Source organism: Giraffa tippelskirchi, chromosome 2 (assembly GCF_054371585.1).
Source record: "Giraffa tippelskirchi isolate mGirTip1 chromosome 2, T2T-mGirTip1v1.2.pri, whole genome shotgun sequence".
NCBI lineage: Eukaryota > Metazoa > Chordata > Mammalia > Artiodactyla > Giraffidae > Giraffa > Giraffa tippelskirchi.
This window is the reverse complement of record NC_137276.1, coordinates 140,682,893-140,699,609: the sequence shown is the minus strand read 5'-3', so window position 1 is coordinate 140,699,609 and position 16,717 is coordinate 140,682,893. Positions and strand designations below refer to the sequence as shown.

The following is a 16,717-nucleotide window of genomic DNA, read 5'->3' as shown; positions in this document are numbered from 1 at the left end:
CATGGACAAAGGAGCCTGGTGGGCTGCAGTCCATAGGGTTGCAAAGAGTTGGACATGACTGAAGTGACTTAGAACAGCACAGCAGAGCACAGGTATGTAGAAATGTATTCATATGGTTACGCAAGACATGTTCATAGAAACATTAGTCATAATAGCCCCAAACTGAGAACAACCCAGCTACCAAACAATAAGAAAATGGAGAAATGAATTGTGGGTATATTCATATGATGGTACAACACAATCTACTGCCAACACAGGCAGCAAAATAGATAAATCTTGTGAATGTAATGCTGAGTAAGAAAAGTTAGACACAGAAAAATACATATCATAAGATTTTATTTATAAGAAGCTCAAAGACAGGCAAGGCTTATTGATGGCAATGGTGACAGAACTCAAGATAGTGGTTATGCTCCATAATCTCCTCTGCCCTGACTGATATACTATCAAAAACTGATATACAACCTTCACTCTGAAGCTTCATGTGATACTCTCCTGCAATTCAAGAGAATATTGCTTGTGTTTCTATTTAAAATTTATATCATCTGCCTTGCTTAGTAATTACCGATACTCTTCTGTTTTCTTTTAATGTCTGTTTTCTTCTTCTATCACTAACCCCCATCTCATTGTATACAAATATACTCACATACTACCTCATAAGGAAAATAAGGTTGAATTTCTTAAAGATACTCCTAATAAGTTATTTAAAATAGTGTTTTTACTGAAGAATAACATACATGTAAAAAAATGAACAAATCATACTGTAAAATATCAATTAATTTTCACAAAGTGAACAATGTCATGTAATAAACACACAGATCAAGAAATAGCACTTTTTAGCACCCCAGTAATTACCTTCCCAAAGGTAACCAAACCCCCAAATCACAAAACAGTACTCTCTTTCTCTGAAGGAGGGTGTATTCCTGCTACCAAATTTTGTTCAGATGTCAAAATTAATAATGTCACACATATACCAAGATGATATGAGAAGGTTTATTACATTCTGAGGCTTTCTGAGGAGAGTAGGGAAGGCCTCCCAAGTTGGTCTAAAAATGGCTTGAGTGATCAAGAAAGGGAGACTGGCCTCAGATGTTTATGGTATTCAAAGGATGGGGCCAGAGTGAGTTTTCCTTCACGTGAGAAGGGGCCTGAATATTTTGGACCTCCCACCGATGTCAAAGAAAGGAGCACCCAAGATTTTTTTTTTAAACAGCTTATGCAGATGTGCAACAGAAGAGAAAGAGAAGTGGTAAGGTTTAAAAGATATCAGCAATCCCACATCAAAAAATGGAGTCAGGCTTTTTAGTACATGCAGATAACCTATATTTATTTCTTGCTTGTGCTGCATGTCCATCATGGTCTGAGTGGAGCTCTGGTGCATGACATGTTTACACTTAGGCTGTCAGGGCAACCATTATCTGGAACATGGCTAATCACTTTAATGGGGGGAAAAAGCCAATCTCACACTAAATTGTAAAGCTTCTGGTGGAAAGTGACATATGTCACTGAACTTAAAGTTCATTGGCCAAATCAATTCATCTGGATGCAAAAGGGTAAGAAGAGTACAGTCTACCATGTGTTTAACAGGAGGAGAACCAGAAACAATGATGAGATACACTGTTGTTACCATAGGTGGATCTTAAATGATGAGTAGGGTATTGACAGGTAAAGGAAGAACTGTGTTGACACTGAAGGAATAACATGAGCAGAGATGTGGAAGGATGGATGGTGTGGCCCAACCAGAGAATGCTTAAAATGAACATGTGATGTGGGAGATGAGATTAGAAAAAAAGGTCCAGTTTAGTAATTAAAAGCTTTGAAAATTAAGTATCTTGGGCTTTTAGCATTGGATAGAATGAAACATTTTGAGGATATTGAACATGTATTTTCAGTAAGAATTTACACAAATAAAAAGTCAGGAAGTTATTGTAATAGAGAAGAGTAGATCAATGTCTGAACTAGAACAGTGGCTGTGGGGATAGGAAAGTGGAGGCTGGGGTCTTTGGTGGTCCAACTGGACATGAGGTGGGAAAGAATAGTGAAAATCAAGCCACTTTCTTCTATCCCTGGAAGAATGGTGGAAATGTTTCTAGGGCACAGAGGACCACATGGGGTGAATTAATAAATTTACTTCTGAAAATGCTGAGTTTAATATAATGCAAGGACATTGCTATAGACTGCATGTTTGTGTCCTCCCCTCAAATTTACATGTTGAAATTCTAATGCCCACTGTGATGGTCTCAAGAGAAGGGACTTTTGAGAGATGATTAGGTCATGAGGGTGGGGCCATTATGAATGGGATTAGTTCTTTTATAAAAGAAATTCCAAAGAGTTCCTTTACCCCTTATGCCACGTGAAGAAGCAGAGAGATGACTGTTTATGAACCAGAACATGGGTCTTCAGCAGACACAGAATCTGCCAGTGTCTTCATCTTGGACATTCTATCATCCAGAGCTGTTGTTTCTAAGTCACTAAACCTGTGGTATTCTGTTACAGTAGCCTGAGTGGTCTAAAACTGACATCCAAGTGTAGAGAAACACTCAAAAATTTTTGTCTAGCACCTAAAACAAAGAAAGAGGACTGGACTTACAGATTCTAAAGTGAACATCAGATAAGACACATTGATGAGGTTGCCCAAAAAGAGACTGTAAAGTTAGAAGAGAAGAAGACTGAACTTTTAGAGAACATCTACATTCAGGGAGCATGAAGAATATAAAGAATGCTAGAAAAGAAAGCTAAGAAGAATCTGTCAAATAAAGAAAGAGCACACACTTCAGGAAAACAGAGACAGCTGAGGAAAAGGGGAGTGACTTACAGCGCGTGATGCTGCCGACAGGACACGCAGGAGGGAACATCAGCAAAGATATGTTAAAAGGTGATGAGTGACTTGGGAAAGTAATTTTATTAATTTTATTTTTAAAGTCTTTATTGAATTTGTTACGATACTGCTTCTGTTTTATGTTTTGGCTTTTTGGCCGTGAGGCATGTAGGATTCCAGCTCCCTGACCGGGAGTTAAACCTGCATCTCCTGCACTGAAGGCAAAGTCTCAACCACTCTAGTGCCAAGGAAGTCCTGGAAGGCCATTTTAGTAGAGAGGTGGGTTTAGATGGCAGGAGGGTTAGGGCAAGAAGGGGGAATAAGCAAATATAGACTATACTTTTGGTAAGTTCAAAACTGAAAAGAAGGTGAGTTATCTGTGGGAAAGCTTAGGAGAAAGGCAGAGTTTCTGGAAAGCTTAGCTGTATATCTTGGCATGCTGTTCTATATACTTTCTTTAGGGCAAAGGTCTTAGTTAAAAAAAATTATGCTATAAATCGAACCCTTAATTCTCGGTAAATTCTAAAGTACATCACCAATACTTTATAGGTGTGGCCAAGGAGAATTCCACAAGGGTGGACACATGACTCAGGAGCAACCAGACAGACTCGGCCCCGGGACTGTGTCTGGAGTGATCCAGAAATTCTTCTGTTGGGTTTTGGAAGCTGGCCGAATGTAAGCTGAGTGTGGCCAGTGGCCGTCTTTTCCATTACATGGATTGAGCCTGCCTGAGAAAGTGCCAGTGCTGAGGAAAACAGAGTGAGACAGACAGAGAGGCAGAGTTGGAGATAGAAACCTGGCCCCAGTGGGATTCCCCGTCCAGCTGAGCCTGTTCTACATCTGTGCTTTTCTGATATGTAAGTCACTCAACCCCATTTTTTGTTAAAACCAGTTTGTGTTGGGTGCTCTGCCATCGCAACTGAGAGAGTCCTAATATAGTATAACATCACCTAAAGCTAGGTACACACGCTCTCCACAGGTACCTTCTATATGACAGTGGGATTTTTAAGAAATTAACATCTGCTAAAATCTGTGCATCTGTAATTATGAGAATGTCTGAAGAGAACTGGAATTTAACATTTATCTTTCCTTAGATTGTTGATGAGTTTCACTGTAGGAACAAGAAAAATGTAACAAGATAAATGTTAACTTTTGAGTCATCAGAGTACATAGTTTTCTTTGAGATATAGTTATGGAATGCATACACATCAGATTATTACACTGTTTTCCTCAAATGGAATCTTTTGAAAGAAAGCCATGGCCACCAACAAAAAGGTAACATCTTTTATCTTTCTAAAGGAAAAACTTTCCATCTCTGTGATCTAATTGCAAGTTTCAAAACTCTAAGACTCTTCCCCCATACTCATCGCATGAGCTGTCTTTCTTATTTGTTTTTGGATTAGTTCCCAATTGACATCAGACATGGTAGCAAGAACCCTTTCTCTTTTGTACGGTATCCAGCAACATCAATTTGTGAATCGCAAATACTCAAACTCTCTCCTGAAGATTAGCCTTAACTAAGTTGCTTTGGGACAAGAAATGAGGAATTCCTCCTCCATTTGCAGAATTAAAAAAAAAAAAAGAAACTAACTTTCAAAAGGAGCAGGAAGCAGCTTGTCCACAATAAATCACCAGCAAGCAAGTGTTCTGAGGACAAAAAGGTTGATATTAACACCGAGGTGGCATTTTTCTTTCAGCAGAGGAGATCTTTCAGTGAATTTGGAACTGACAGCATTGAAAACCTAGTCAGCTGACAGTTTGAATGCTATAAACTTAGGGAGAAATGTTACTGTGTTTTATATACTTGAACATGCTTCTTCTTCTAATTGGGAGGTAGTTGCATTCAAATGTCCAAATCATCTACAGCCCTTGTAAGCGCCACACACTTAAGACCACAGTTCACTTTTTGTTTATATGCCAAGGGGTTTTACTAATTCATTTAATTATCAGTGGGAATAAAGCATCAATGAGGATAATATTGTGGCACAACATAGAGAAGTTCTTTGAACCCTGCTTATAATTATATAGAAATGTTCTTGCTGCATTATTATATATGAGAAAGAAAAAGGCAATGGCCTAGGGGTCAGAAAACTGGTTCTTAGGGCCTGCATTACTGTTACCAATTTGGAACCATGGATAAATCCGGTAATCTCTCTGGGTCTCAGTTTTCCCAGCTGTTAATAAAGGGAGGATTCTATTGAGACACTGGTTGATGTCTTAGTTATTATTGCTATGTAATGAATTATCCCAACTGACTGTCCTAAAACAGCAACCATTTTATTGTACAAACAGGCTATTTGGGTCAGATATTCAGGCGGTGCTCAGCTGGGCAATTCTTTAGTTTTTTGAAGCAATTACTGAGGTCACTCAAAGGTGCTCAGCTGGAAGATGAGGTATTCTTGAAGGTTGAAGACAACCTCACTCACATTTCTTGGCAGAGATGGGCTCAGTTTGTAGACTGGAACAGCTGCACATTGCTTGTCCAGCATGGTAGCTTCTCCAGCCAGGTGGTCTCAAAATGGTCAAACTTCTTACACGGTGGCTAGCTTCTCCCACAGCAAGCTTAGTAAGAGAACCACATAGTTCCAACCTAGCCTTAGAAATGACACACCATCATCTTCACTGCATACTATTTGTCACAAGCCTACCTGGATTTAAAGGCAAAGAGTATAGATCCCACATGAAGTAGGAAATGGCAACCTACTCCAGTATTCTTGCCTGGAAAATCCTAGGGACAGAGGAGCCTGGCAGGCTGCAATCCATGGGGTTACAAAGAGTCAGATACGACTGAGCAACTGATCTCACAGATCCCACCTTTTGATGGGAGCGAAGTCAAAGAATTTGGCAGCAATGTATACATATTGGTGCTGTGCTGGGTCTTTGTTGCTGCATGTGGTCTTTTCTGTAGTTGTGGTGAGCAGGGGCTATTCTCTAGTTGGGGTGCATAGAATTCCCGTTGTGATGGCTTCTCTTGTTGCAGAGCATGGGCTCTAGGACACATAGACTTCAGTAGTTGTGGCTCATGGGTTCTAGAGTGCTGGCTCAGAAGTTGTGACCCATGGGCTTTGTTGCCTCATAGCATGCAGAATCTTCCCAGACCAGGGAGTGAACCCATGTCCCCTGCATTGGCAGGTAGATTCTTACTGACTAGACCACCAGGGAAATCCAGTGGCAGCTGTATTTTAAAACCACCACAACTACTTAGATGGTTCCAAATATTACTTTTCATTATTATTTTCCAGAATTGTCTACATTCCCATATTTCTTTAATTCATTCATCACATATCTTAGTCCCTACTCTGGATCAGACATATTGGGTAAAATTGAAAAGCAAAACAGAAAGATGATTTCTGCTCTTACGGTGCTTATAGTCCAATGAGGGGAATACCCATTAATAGAGTTTGAGTAAGTACACAATTACAAACTCTGCTAAGTGCTACCAGAATCTCTGTGGTTTCACAACAGAGAGACTGGTTCAATCAAGATGCTGAGTCTCCCCAAGGAAAGAATTTGAGGTCTAAAGAATGTGTTGGAGTTGGCTCTGTGAAAAGTATGAACACATCATCACACAAGACTTCCTCTTGTTGCCATGTTGCCCCTAAATGTTGGTCTCCTAACTCAGAAGACCCTTTCCCTCTACCCTATTTGATTGCTCCTTGTTGTTGTTCAGTTGCTAAGCCGTGTCCAACTCTTTGCAACCCCATGGACTGTAGCACTCCAGGCTTCCCTGTCCTTCACTATCTCCTAGAATTTGCTCAAACTTATGTCCATTGAGTTGGTGACGCCATCCAACCATCTCATCCTCTGCCTCACCCTTCTCCTCCTTCCCTCAATCTTTCTCGGCATCAAGGTGTATTCCAATGAGTCAATCTCTTTAGCAGTAGTTTATTTCGGAATTTACATGCTTGAATGTACCTAACCTCTTAATGTTCTTGTCCCCAGAACTTCTACTGGCTCCCTACTATTTGCTAGATAGAATTAATTGAATTAGTATGACACTGGAGGCCCTACATTTGCTGGCTCCATCTTAACTTCCTGCCTTGTCTCCTCCTGTCCAATTTGTATCTATGCTCCAGCCATACCAACCTCTTTGCTATTCCCAAGGCATGCATTAATTTTCATGCCTCTGTGTTTTTGTTCTCACTGATCTCTCTCTGAGGTGAGCTTCCCCCTGTCCCGTGTCTCCACCACTAGTATTCTATTCATCTTTCCATGTCTTGCTCTAGGGCCATCTACATTAAAGTCTATCCTAGTCTCTGGGCATGGTTACTCTATCCTCTAAGTGTTCTGGATAGCTCTTTTCTGATACTTCTTTTCCAGTCTGCTTTGTTAGCTCTTTTCTGACCCCACTAAATTTTAGGATCCTTAAAGATAGGAACCATTAAAAATCATGCCCTCCAAAGAGTCTGTCGTGGTACTTTCCCCATAGCAAGCATTCAGTAATTGTTTGCAGAATGAACAAATGAATGAATATGCATTATTTTGATCAGGTTCAGTTCAGTTCAGTTCAGTTGCTCAGTCGTGTCCGACTCTTTGCGACCCCATGAATCACAGCACGCCAGGCCTCCCTGTCCATCACCAACTTCCGGAGTTTACCCAAACCCATGTCCATCGAGTCGGTGATGCCATTTAACCAACTCATCCTCTGTCGTCCCCTTCTCCTCCTGCCCCCAATCCTTCCCAGCATTAGGGTCTTTTCCAATGAGTCAACTCTTCATATGAGGTGGCCAAAGTATTGGAGTTTCAGCTTCAACATCAGTCCTTCCAGTGAATACCCAGGACTGACCTTTAGGATGGACTGGTTGGATCTTCTTGCAGTCCAAGGGACTCTCAAGAGTCTTTTCCAACACCACAGTTCAAAAGCATCAATTCTTCGGCACTCAGCTTTCTTTACCGTCCAACTCTCACATCCATACATGATCAGGTTAGAGGGGTACAAAATGCAAGGATCTTTCCTACCTTTATGTATATTCAGCATTTAGCATAGTGGGTGGTACCCAATATTGATGTGTTGTTGTTGTTGTTAAGTCACTCAGTTGTGTCCGACTCTTTGTGGCTCCATGGACTGTAGCTCACCAGGCTCCTCTGTCCATGGGATTCCCCAGGCAAGAATACTGGAGTGGATTGAGCGTGCATGCTAAGTCACTTTAGTCGTGTCTGACTCTTAGCGACCCTATGGACTGTAGCCCGCCAGGCTCCTCTTTTCATGGGATTCTCCAGGCAAGAATACTGCAGTGGGTTGTCATCCTCTCCTCCAGAGGATCTTCTTGCCCCAGGGATTGAACTCACATCTCCTATGTCTCCTATATTGGCAGGCAGGTTCTTTACCACTAGCACCACCTGGAAAGCCCACCCAATATTGATATTTCACTGTAAGTAAGTGTAGAGCTTTCACTTGCATATGTTGTAAAAACCACTGAATCTATTAAAATGTTTTGCACACAAAGCTGGATACATTTTTAAGCACTTAACACTAAATGATTAATTCTTTGAGACAGGAATTGTGTCTTCCATCTATGTGTTTTATACTCTCAGATATTGTTTTATACATACAAATCACTGACATGAAATAAAAGTGCTTGTAAGTCATTTCTTGAGTTCAAAAGTTATTCAGATAGTGTTCATGTTTATTATATACACATCTCTCTGCTAAGCAATATGTGAATATGGATGTGTGTATACGCAGATATTAGAACTCTGGTCAAACATATTTGCCATGGATTTGGATATGCTATGAAGGAAGTAATCTCTCCTGAAAAGTAATAACCACTTCTAGTAAGCCTTTGCTATAATAACTCAATAATCCTTAAGTAGGTCTCAATCTTGTCCCTCAGTATTGCTATTACAAAAATGTTGCCACTGTACTTGTTCCCACACTGGTCTTTATTGTATTTGAAGAGGGTGAAAATGATGACTATCTGTGTAGAGTGGTGGAGCCAAAAAGCTGAAAGCAGAATTGATGATCATTAAGTGACAGATAATTAGAGCTAGAAGGGGCTAGAAGACTAGTGAGTCCAGCTCATTTATTCTAGTGGTGAAGCAACTGAGGTTCAAGTTCATACTCTTGCCTTTGTATCCCAGGATACTCAATTTTAGGGATTCAGAGTTTAAAAGGGTGGACTTCACAGATTAAAGGAAGCATAAAGCTTATTGACTCTTTTTCCTCAAGGGTCTCTTCCAAACAGCACAGTTTCGGAACACACCTGTTGGATCCCAGTCAGAATTTAGTAAGTACACACTTATTTAGACCACAAATGACATTATCCATCCATCTTGGAAGGCATAGTGCTCACCCCACGACCTCTCAACGGTTGCTAAGATGGCCCCTGATTTCATCGACTTCTGTATGTCTTGGTGCCTTGACCTTTAAGGCTCCCTGGTGCCAGAATGTCTGCAGCTGTAGGATCAAAGACCCACAGGGGAAAAAATCCACTTTTAACTGAGATGGAGACTGGATGAGTTATTAGGAAAAACAGCTATATACCCCAGAAACCTTGTTCCTCTGGAATATGCCTGAACTGTAACCCATATATAAACATCAAGCCCTAAGATCTAAATACAACACAAGCCAGAGACAGAGTCTCCTGCCTGCCAGGCAGGAGTCACATTTTCTGCCTTCCAAAATGACTTGAAGTGCCCAGCACATAGTAAGTGCTTAATAAATATCTGTGAAATAAATTGAATGAATGAGGTGGTATGAAATGAAAGAAATGAATAAAGCAAAATTATGAGCAAAAGATCAAGTGAGAAGTTAAAATCTTTTAAAATAGGGTGTTAGATATTTAAGTGTAAGCCCTGAAATTAAATCTAAGTTCTTTTTGTAGTTTACTAGCAATCAAGGCAAAATGGCAATGCAGTGGGCTTTGCCTAGTTCTTATTGTGGAAAAGATTATGTCATTCCAGGGTGTCACGTTTTCTCACTTTTCTATCTTTTGGGGAAAATTGAGTTGTGTGAGAAATCTTCCTCCAGCCCCAAAGTGTCATTTACATCGTGAGGAAATGTGAAGATTCTTCTTTGGTTTGCAGCCAAAGTGATTTTCAGCGACAGTTTGGTAATCCCCCTTCCAAAGTGTTGTCCAGAGTCTTGCTTAAAGAGAGGTACTCCGTTCTGGTTACCATTCCTTCCCTGGCTGCCTGTAACTGCCGATTCTCCACAATCCTCAGCTAGGACCTACTGTTTGAAACTGAACCTCAGAGCATTCTTAAAATATTTTCTAAGCCATCTCTCCTTACAGATGCCCTTCTTCCACTAGTCTTATGGACTGAGACGCTAGGATATTTTTGCAGTACTATACTTAGCGTGGCTTATAATCCTTGACCATGTTATCTCAGGCGCCCCCTAAGAATCCCTTAACAAATAAAGTAACCCGAGTAGAATAAAATCCTTGTTGATTGATTGATCTGAGGCTTGCAGTGCACTCAGCCCAGTCTTGCTTTACAGCTCTCTCCTCTGGCTCCCTCTCATTCTCTTTCCACTTAAATATATTCCCCTATTTACAGCCAAGCTCCATATTTTTCCTCCTGTTTTTCTCTATCTCTGTAATAGTGTCCACCTCCTTATCTGAAGTCATAATTCAACTTTGAGCTTATCTTCTTCACGATATTTGCCAAAAAAAGCAAATTGTGAGTATTTGCAACTTTAAACTCATTTTTAACACTGGCATATATTTCTTTTAGCCCCAGAATTTGGGGACTAAAAAGACCTTACAATTAATTTTAACTCCTTTGTCTTATAGATGAGAAAATTTAAGACCGCAAAGGTAAAACAGTTTTCTTTTCAGTCCTTAGCCTGGTAAATATTGAACCCATTAAAATTTCTTTGTGGTGTTTATTTTCTTAATCATCTCTGTTTTGTGGACTAGGAGATTTCATTTCCCAATTCTTTACACCTTGTCCTGTGGCCAGTACCCTGCATATTCTCAATTGACAATAAATTCATAAACTAAAAGAAATGATATCATCATTAATTGATACTTTATTTCACCTGCAAAGAATTAATGAATTAATAAATAAATTAGGGTCCCTTTAAAATAAAAATAAAATACATAAAACCTCTCTGTCATTTGGTTATTTCAAGGCAAAGTTGATAACAGGTGAGTTTTTCCACAGTTCTACGTCAGTCTCATCATTATGGCATATTAATTACTAACACTTTTTCACCTATCAATCCTGACAACCCTTTATACTAAAAATATCTATTTTGATACTATCAATTTTAAAAGATTGTTAGGTAAACAATCTATCCAGTGGATAAATTCCCTTTTTTAGGATCCCAAATGGGCAATGAGAGTCTTGTTTATGAGAAGTAGATTTATAGAAAAGAAAAACAAATCAGCCTGTGCAGAAGCTTCTACAAACAGGAGATGTGAGATGTGTTCAGAACAAAGAAGGGGTCATCCTTAAAAAACACAGGAAGCTTTGATCTGTTTCCCTGCCTAGAGCAAGGTGAAAGGGTAGAGTCTTAAACAAGCCTCATCTGTGTATTTAAGTTAAATGACACTTTCAACATGTACAGGCAAGCAGAAGGGTTACTGAAATGGCATAAATACCAGCTCTAGGCCTGGTGACTATACAATAGGTCAAAATTCCTTTTTATTCCTCGTAGGTTTAACTATAGGAAATAATGTGTCCTCAAAAGGGAGTGATCAGATAGTATAAGAATGCAAATTTGGCAGAGTACTAAAGCCCCAGTAATTTCGGACATTTTACATTCTTGCCCATAATTTAAAGTTCCATACTTCTTTCTAGGCTTGTTACGCTTCCTAGGTTTGTAACCGCCAATACTTTTGACAGACCTTGGAAACAGTGACTCATTTACAAAGACCCGCGTATTTGAGAGAACACCCACGGGATAAAGAAAGAAAGGTGTGACAACTATGCTTGTTTTGGCTCATCCTGGGGAAATGTGTGAGCCCTTCATGCTTGTGTGCATGCTCAGTCGTGTCCAACTCTATGAGACCCCATGGACTGTAGCTGGCCAGGCTCCTCTGTCCACGGGATTTCCCAGGCAAGAATATTGGAGTGGGTTGCCATTTCCTCCTTCAGGGGATCTTACTGACCCAGGGATTGAACTCTCATCTCCTGCATCTCCTGCACTGGCAGGCAGATTCTTAACCACCCTGCCTACTGGGAAACCCCTTATAAGCCCTTCAGATATTTGCAAATTTTTCCAGAGATAGCACATTTGTCACTACAAGATCCATCCAGTTACTGTGTAATAATTTATCGATGTGAATACTGTGTAAACTATGTCTCAGAGTATCTCTGACATCTATCCACTCAGCTACAGTAGAGAGCTTAAATCTGTTTGGCAAACCTATATAATATCTAGAAACATTGCTTCTAATGTGTAACTTCATCCTAGTTCTAGGACTTTTCATTTCTGAAATCAGAAGTGTTTGCTATTTTGGTAGTAGAAATTTGCCTGCTCACTCTCCTCCACTGACATTCAAGTGAGTTAGTGTTATTAATAATTCTGTGCTGAAATGGACAAAAGAAGCATCAGGAATCTGGTGTTTTTTTTTTTTTTTTTTGTCACATCTGCAGTCCACTACCTCCCCAGAAGGATCCAAGAAGGGAGACAAAGAAAAGTAAAATGACAGAAGATGGTAAGGCTAGACCCCTCACTTCACTGTATATGGGGTAGACCTATGGTTTCTAGAGGGACATGGTCATCATCAGTCAGGGGAATAGGCACTTGTTCACTTGTTCCCAGGCAGTACTCACCAGGCACTTAGCCCCCAGAACCCATGTCCGAGGCAGAAACTCAGTTACTGAACCAAATCACAAGGCCACATGTGGAGAAACAAGGGCAATTTGATGTGGAGTCCCAGGGGACTGGCCCGAGCTCTTCTTGCCTTGATCGTGTCTCTAAGCAAGTCTGTCTGCCTGTGGAGCCCAGAGCAGGGTCTACCATGTGGGGAACAGTCAGGCCACTACAGTTGTGCAATTTACACACGAGAGCACCTGGCCAAGCTGAACTGTAGCTCAGAGCTCCTACTCGCCAAGCATGGTGCCTCACACTGTGTGTGTTGATTTTTTGGAAGCACCTGTTCAAAATCCCTAAAGGACTCCCTATGTGTTTGGGTGACCCAGTCAGGAGGTGGATGTGGCCCAGAGCCCACAATTAGGCAGGTCTTCCAATGCACACTTCTAGAGATATCTTCGAAGATGTTATGAGTGTTTCTGTAACTGTAGGTATAACATCTTCAAGGCTATCTCTAGAAGTGTGAATTTGAAGATTGAAAGCAAAAGACTGGTTCATCACTCTCCTTCACACTTTGTCCTGTTCACTACCAGACCATCTATCGCTGGTTGTGAGATGTTTGTGTGAATCCGAAAAAGGGAGATCCAGCCCCTCACCGGCAACCAGGGTTTGATAGTCAGAGAGTGAACCAGATTTGAGTTGCGCTCTGCCTCTGGCCAACCTGCACGGTCACCGTTCGTGACTCTGCCTATATGCCAGTTTTAAAACAAATCTGTAAATCATTTTGCAAGTGGCAAAATTATATTCTTTTTGCCTAAAGTATTAAATGCTGTCACAACTAAAGAATTCCACAAGTTTTGTAACTATGTTTTAGCACATCTTTATCTTAAAAATATCAGGACTGTCACTAAATAGAAGTGGCCAGGATCTCTCTCTCTCACTGACCTCTGGGAAGCCCTAGACAAGGAATAGGAGGGAGGGTGGCAGGAGCTAGAGTGAGGCAAGTCTGACACCTTCCACTGCAAGTGCTGTAGCTAAAAGGCTGCTTGTCAGCTCTAATCATTTTTCCTGCAGGAAATGTCATTGCTTCATTGCATTGCAAGAAAATGATGTCATGGTGTGGGGCCCTGATCCATTTCCTGACTTTTAACCTGAATCTTGTAACCTTTTTCAGCTGTACTGTACCCAGAAAAAAATGAAACACATTGAATGTAAAGGCCAGTGTGTCTCATTAAGGCTTCTGAGGTTCCAGGATGGGGGTGACTTCTGCATATATGTTAATGATCGAAATACAGTTTTGTTGGGGTGCTACATTCTTGGTATGGCATGGGCCCAGGACTTAGGAAAGTAAATAGTCTTTAGGATGTGTCTGTAATTTCTTGGCAGAAACCTTTCCTATACTGAGTGAAATTAGTGGGGACAATGTTAAATTTAATTAGGATGCCTTGCTTAGTTTTGGCTTTGTGGTGGTGGTCTTCGCTGTTAAACTCTGTGTGAACATGAATAATGGCCCCTGAACTGATATTTAAAATTTTACATACTGCATTTGTGTCTCCGTGCCTTAGGATTGGTTACAACCCCAGCCTAAACGACATTATTAAGCTATTTCCTGGAATGTCAAGGGTTGAAATTGCCCTGTCAAGAACGACTCTGTTCTTTCAGGGTTTCAGAGAGCAAGGGCTCAGATTGCATTCTTGCTCTGTTATTGTAAGTTTTTCCCTGGCAGGAAACCACTAGATCTCAGAAAATTTGCATATATCCAATGAGAGTGATCTCCTGTATGGAGGTTTTCAAGATTGCATGACAACACTGTGGAAGAATCTCATATGGGGAAAGGGGATTTTTTTTTGCTTTCCCCAAGCCCCATTTTAAATAGTTTCCTTCCCACAAGCTGATGTGTCCACATTCAGAGTTATAAGTAACCCAGCTTATTTTCCCGCCTTGGCGCCTGCCACTAGTCCAGTAATATCAACAGCCCCACAAAACTGAGAACAGGCTGTTTAAAGTAAAATTGCCTTATTCTTTGCACTCTGTAAAGCAAACTTTTGGGAGTGGACATGTGATGATGAGCATTAACCATTTAGTTTCCCCAGGCAAAGGCATAGCAAAAAACCCAGTACTTCGTACATGCAAGAGCTAGAAATAACCGGACATAGTTTTTTATTTCTGATTAACAGTTTATACGAGGGATGCCAGTTAACCTAAAGCACTTGCTGTTGGCCTACTTCTCTTATGTATCCATTTGGGATCCTCAGAATTGTGCACATTTTGCTGAGAGTCACTTGCAAAAGTTCCAGGAAGTGACTATTGGATTTATTGATCCAACAGTTAGTACTATAGGGGCTGGAACTCCAACTGTTGATAAAATGCCCAAATTGTCATTATTTAGTCACTAAGTTGTGTCTGACTCTTTGTGACCCCATAGACTGTAGCCGCCAGGCTCCTCTGTCCATAGTATTTCCCAGGCAAGAATACTTAAGTGGGTTGCCATTTCCTCCTCTAGGGGATCTTCTTGACCCAGGGATCAAACCTGTGTCTCCTGCTTGGCAGGCAGATTCTTTACCACTGAGCCACCTGGGAAGTCCAATCATACTTATACCAGTCTTAAAAATGCCCGAGTCACCTTAAATCCTTTCAGAACAGAATAGGATATAAATAGGAAAACAAAATGTAAGTAGACAAATAAGTAGCCATGGTGCCCAATACTAGCTGGGAATGCTCAATTAATATTAAAATTAATTCAGATAATATACTGATAAAATTGAAGTCCCTACTTGTATAATCACCAGGCCCAGGGCTAAATACCTTATTATTGCATTAAGTGACAGATAAACATGTGTTGATTTAAGAGCTACCACTGGGAAGCACCTTAAAGGTTTCCATATACCAGCAATTGAGCTGTGTGTCTTTGAACATGTCACTTAGCCTCTCTGAATGTTCAGTTTTCATTTGTAGAATGAAGGTATTTAGCATTGTTATGTCTATGGTATTAGGTCGAAAATTTTCTGTACTTCTCCATTTGCGGAAGAATGGACTTTTTAGAGACTTATATTCAAAGGCATGTAATAACTGTGTTGAACAAACCAATATCATTTGACACTAATTTTGAGTGCTTACCGTGTGTAAAATAGATAGCTAGTGGGAAATTGCTGTGTAGCACAGGGAGCTCAGCTTGGTGCTCCGTGACAATCTTAGAGGGGTGTGAGGGAAGATCAAGAGGGAGGAGATATATGTATATATATACATATGTATGTATATACATATATATACATATATATAGCTGATTCACTTTGTTGTACAGCAGAAACCAACACAATTTTCTAAAGCAATTATCCTCCAATTAAAAAAAATAAATACATAAAAACTTAAAAAAAATAATTTGAATGCTTAGGGTGTGTTAGGCTTTCTGCTGTGTGCTTGACTCATATAGTATCACTGAATTCTTTCTGCAGGTCTGGGGATTAGCCTTGACCATTAGCTCCATTTGATTAGGGAGGAAACAGAGTCTATTGCCTAAAATGACAGAGGGCCAGGAGCTGAATCCAGGTATTTTTCATTCCTAGGTTGCATCCATTCTCGGCTATACTACACCAGTGCATCTCAAACTTTAGTGTGCATCAGGATCACCTGGAGGAGGGCTTCCTAAAACAGTCTGTGGGACCCAACACCAGAGTCTCCAGTTACACATTCCCAGCTGATGTTGCAGATCTTGGAACCACATTTGAGAACCACTGAACTGTGCTCTCAAGGGCTACAGATGCAAGACCAAGACATAGAGACTGTGAAAAGCAGATCACCAGCCTAGACAAGAAAGACCTCTACATTTAGAGACATTCAATAGCTGATAGAGGATGCCTTTTGGAAATGGCTGAGCTGTGAGGAGCATATGGATCTTGGATAGTCGATGAAAATTTGGTCTAAAGTGCCTCTACTAAAGTGTTAGTCACTGCTGCTGCTGCTAAATCACTTCAGTCATGTCCGACTCTGTGCGACCCCATAGACGGCAGCCCACCAGGCTCCGCCGTCCCTGGGATTCTCCAGGCAAGAACACTGGAATGAGTTGCCATTTCCTTCTCCAATGGATGAAAGTGAAAAGGGAAAGTGAAGTCACTCAGTCGTTTCCGACTCTTAGTGACCCCATGGTCTGCAGCCTACCAGGCTCCTCCGTCCATGGGATTTTCCAGACAAGAGTACTG

The 16,717-nt window shown here is 40.7% G+C and overlaps 1 long non-coding RNA gene across 1 annotated transcript; it reads left to right on the top strand.

Moving 5' to 3' along the window:
• The first annotated feature begins 2,331 nt into the window (after window positions 1–2,331).
• Window positions 2,332–16,472, top strand: LOC145539383 (uncharacterized). The gene is made up of 2 exons (XR_014077755.1): window positions 2,332–2,872; window positions 16,085–16,472. It is a non-coding gene; the product is annotated as an uncharacterized LOC145539383 (long non-coding RNA).
• Window positions 16,473–16,717: the final 245 nt, after the last annotated feature.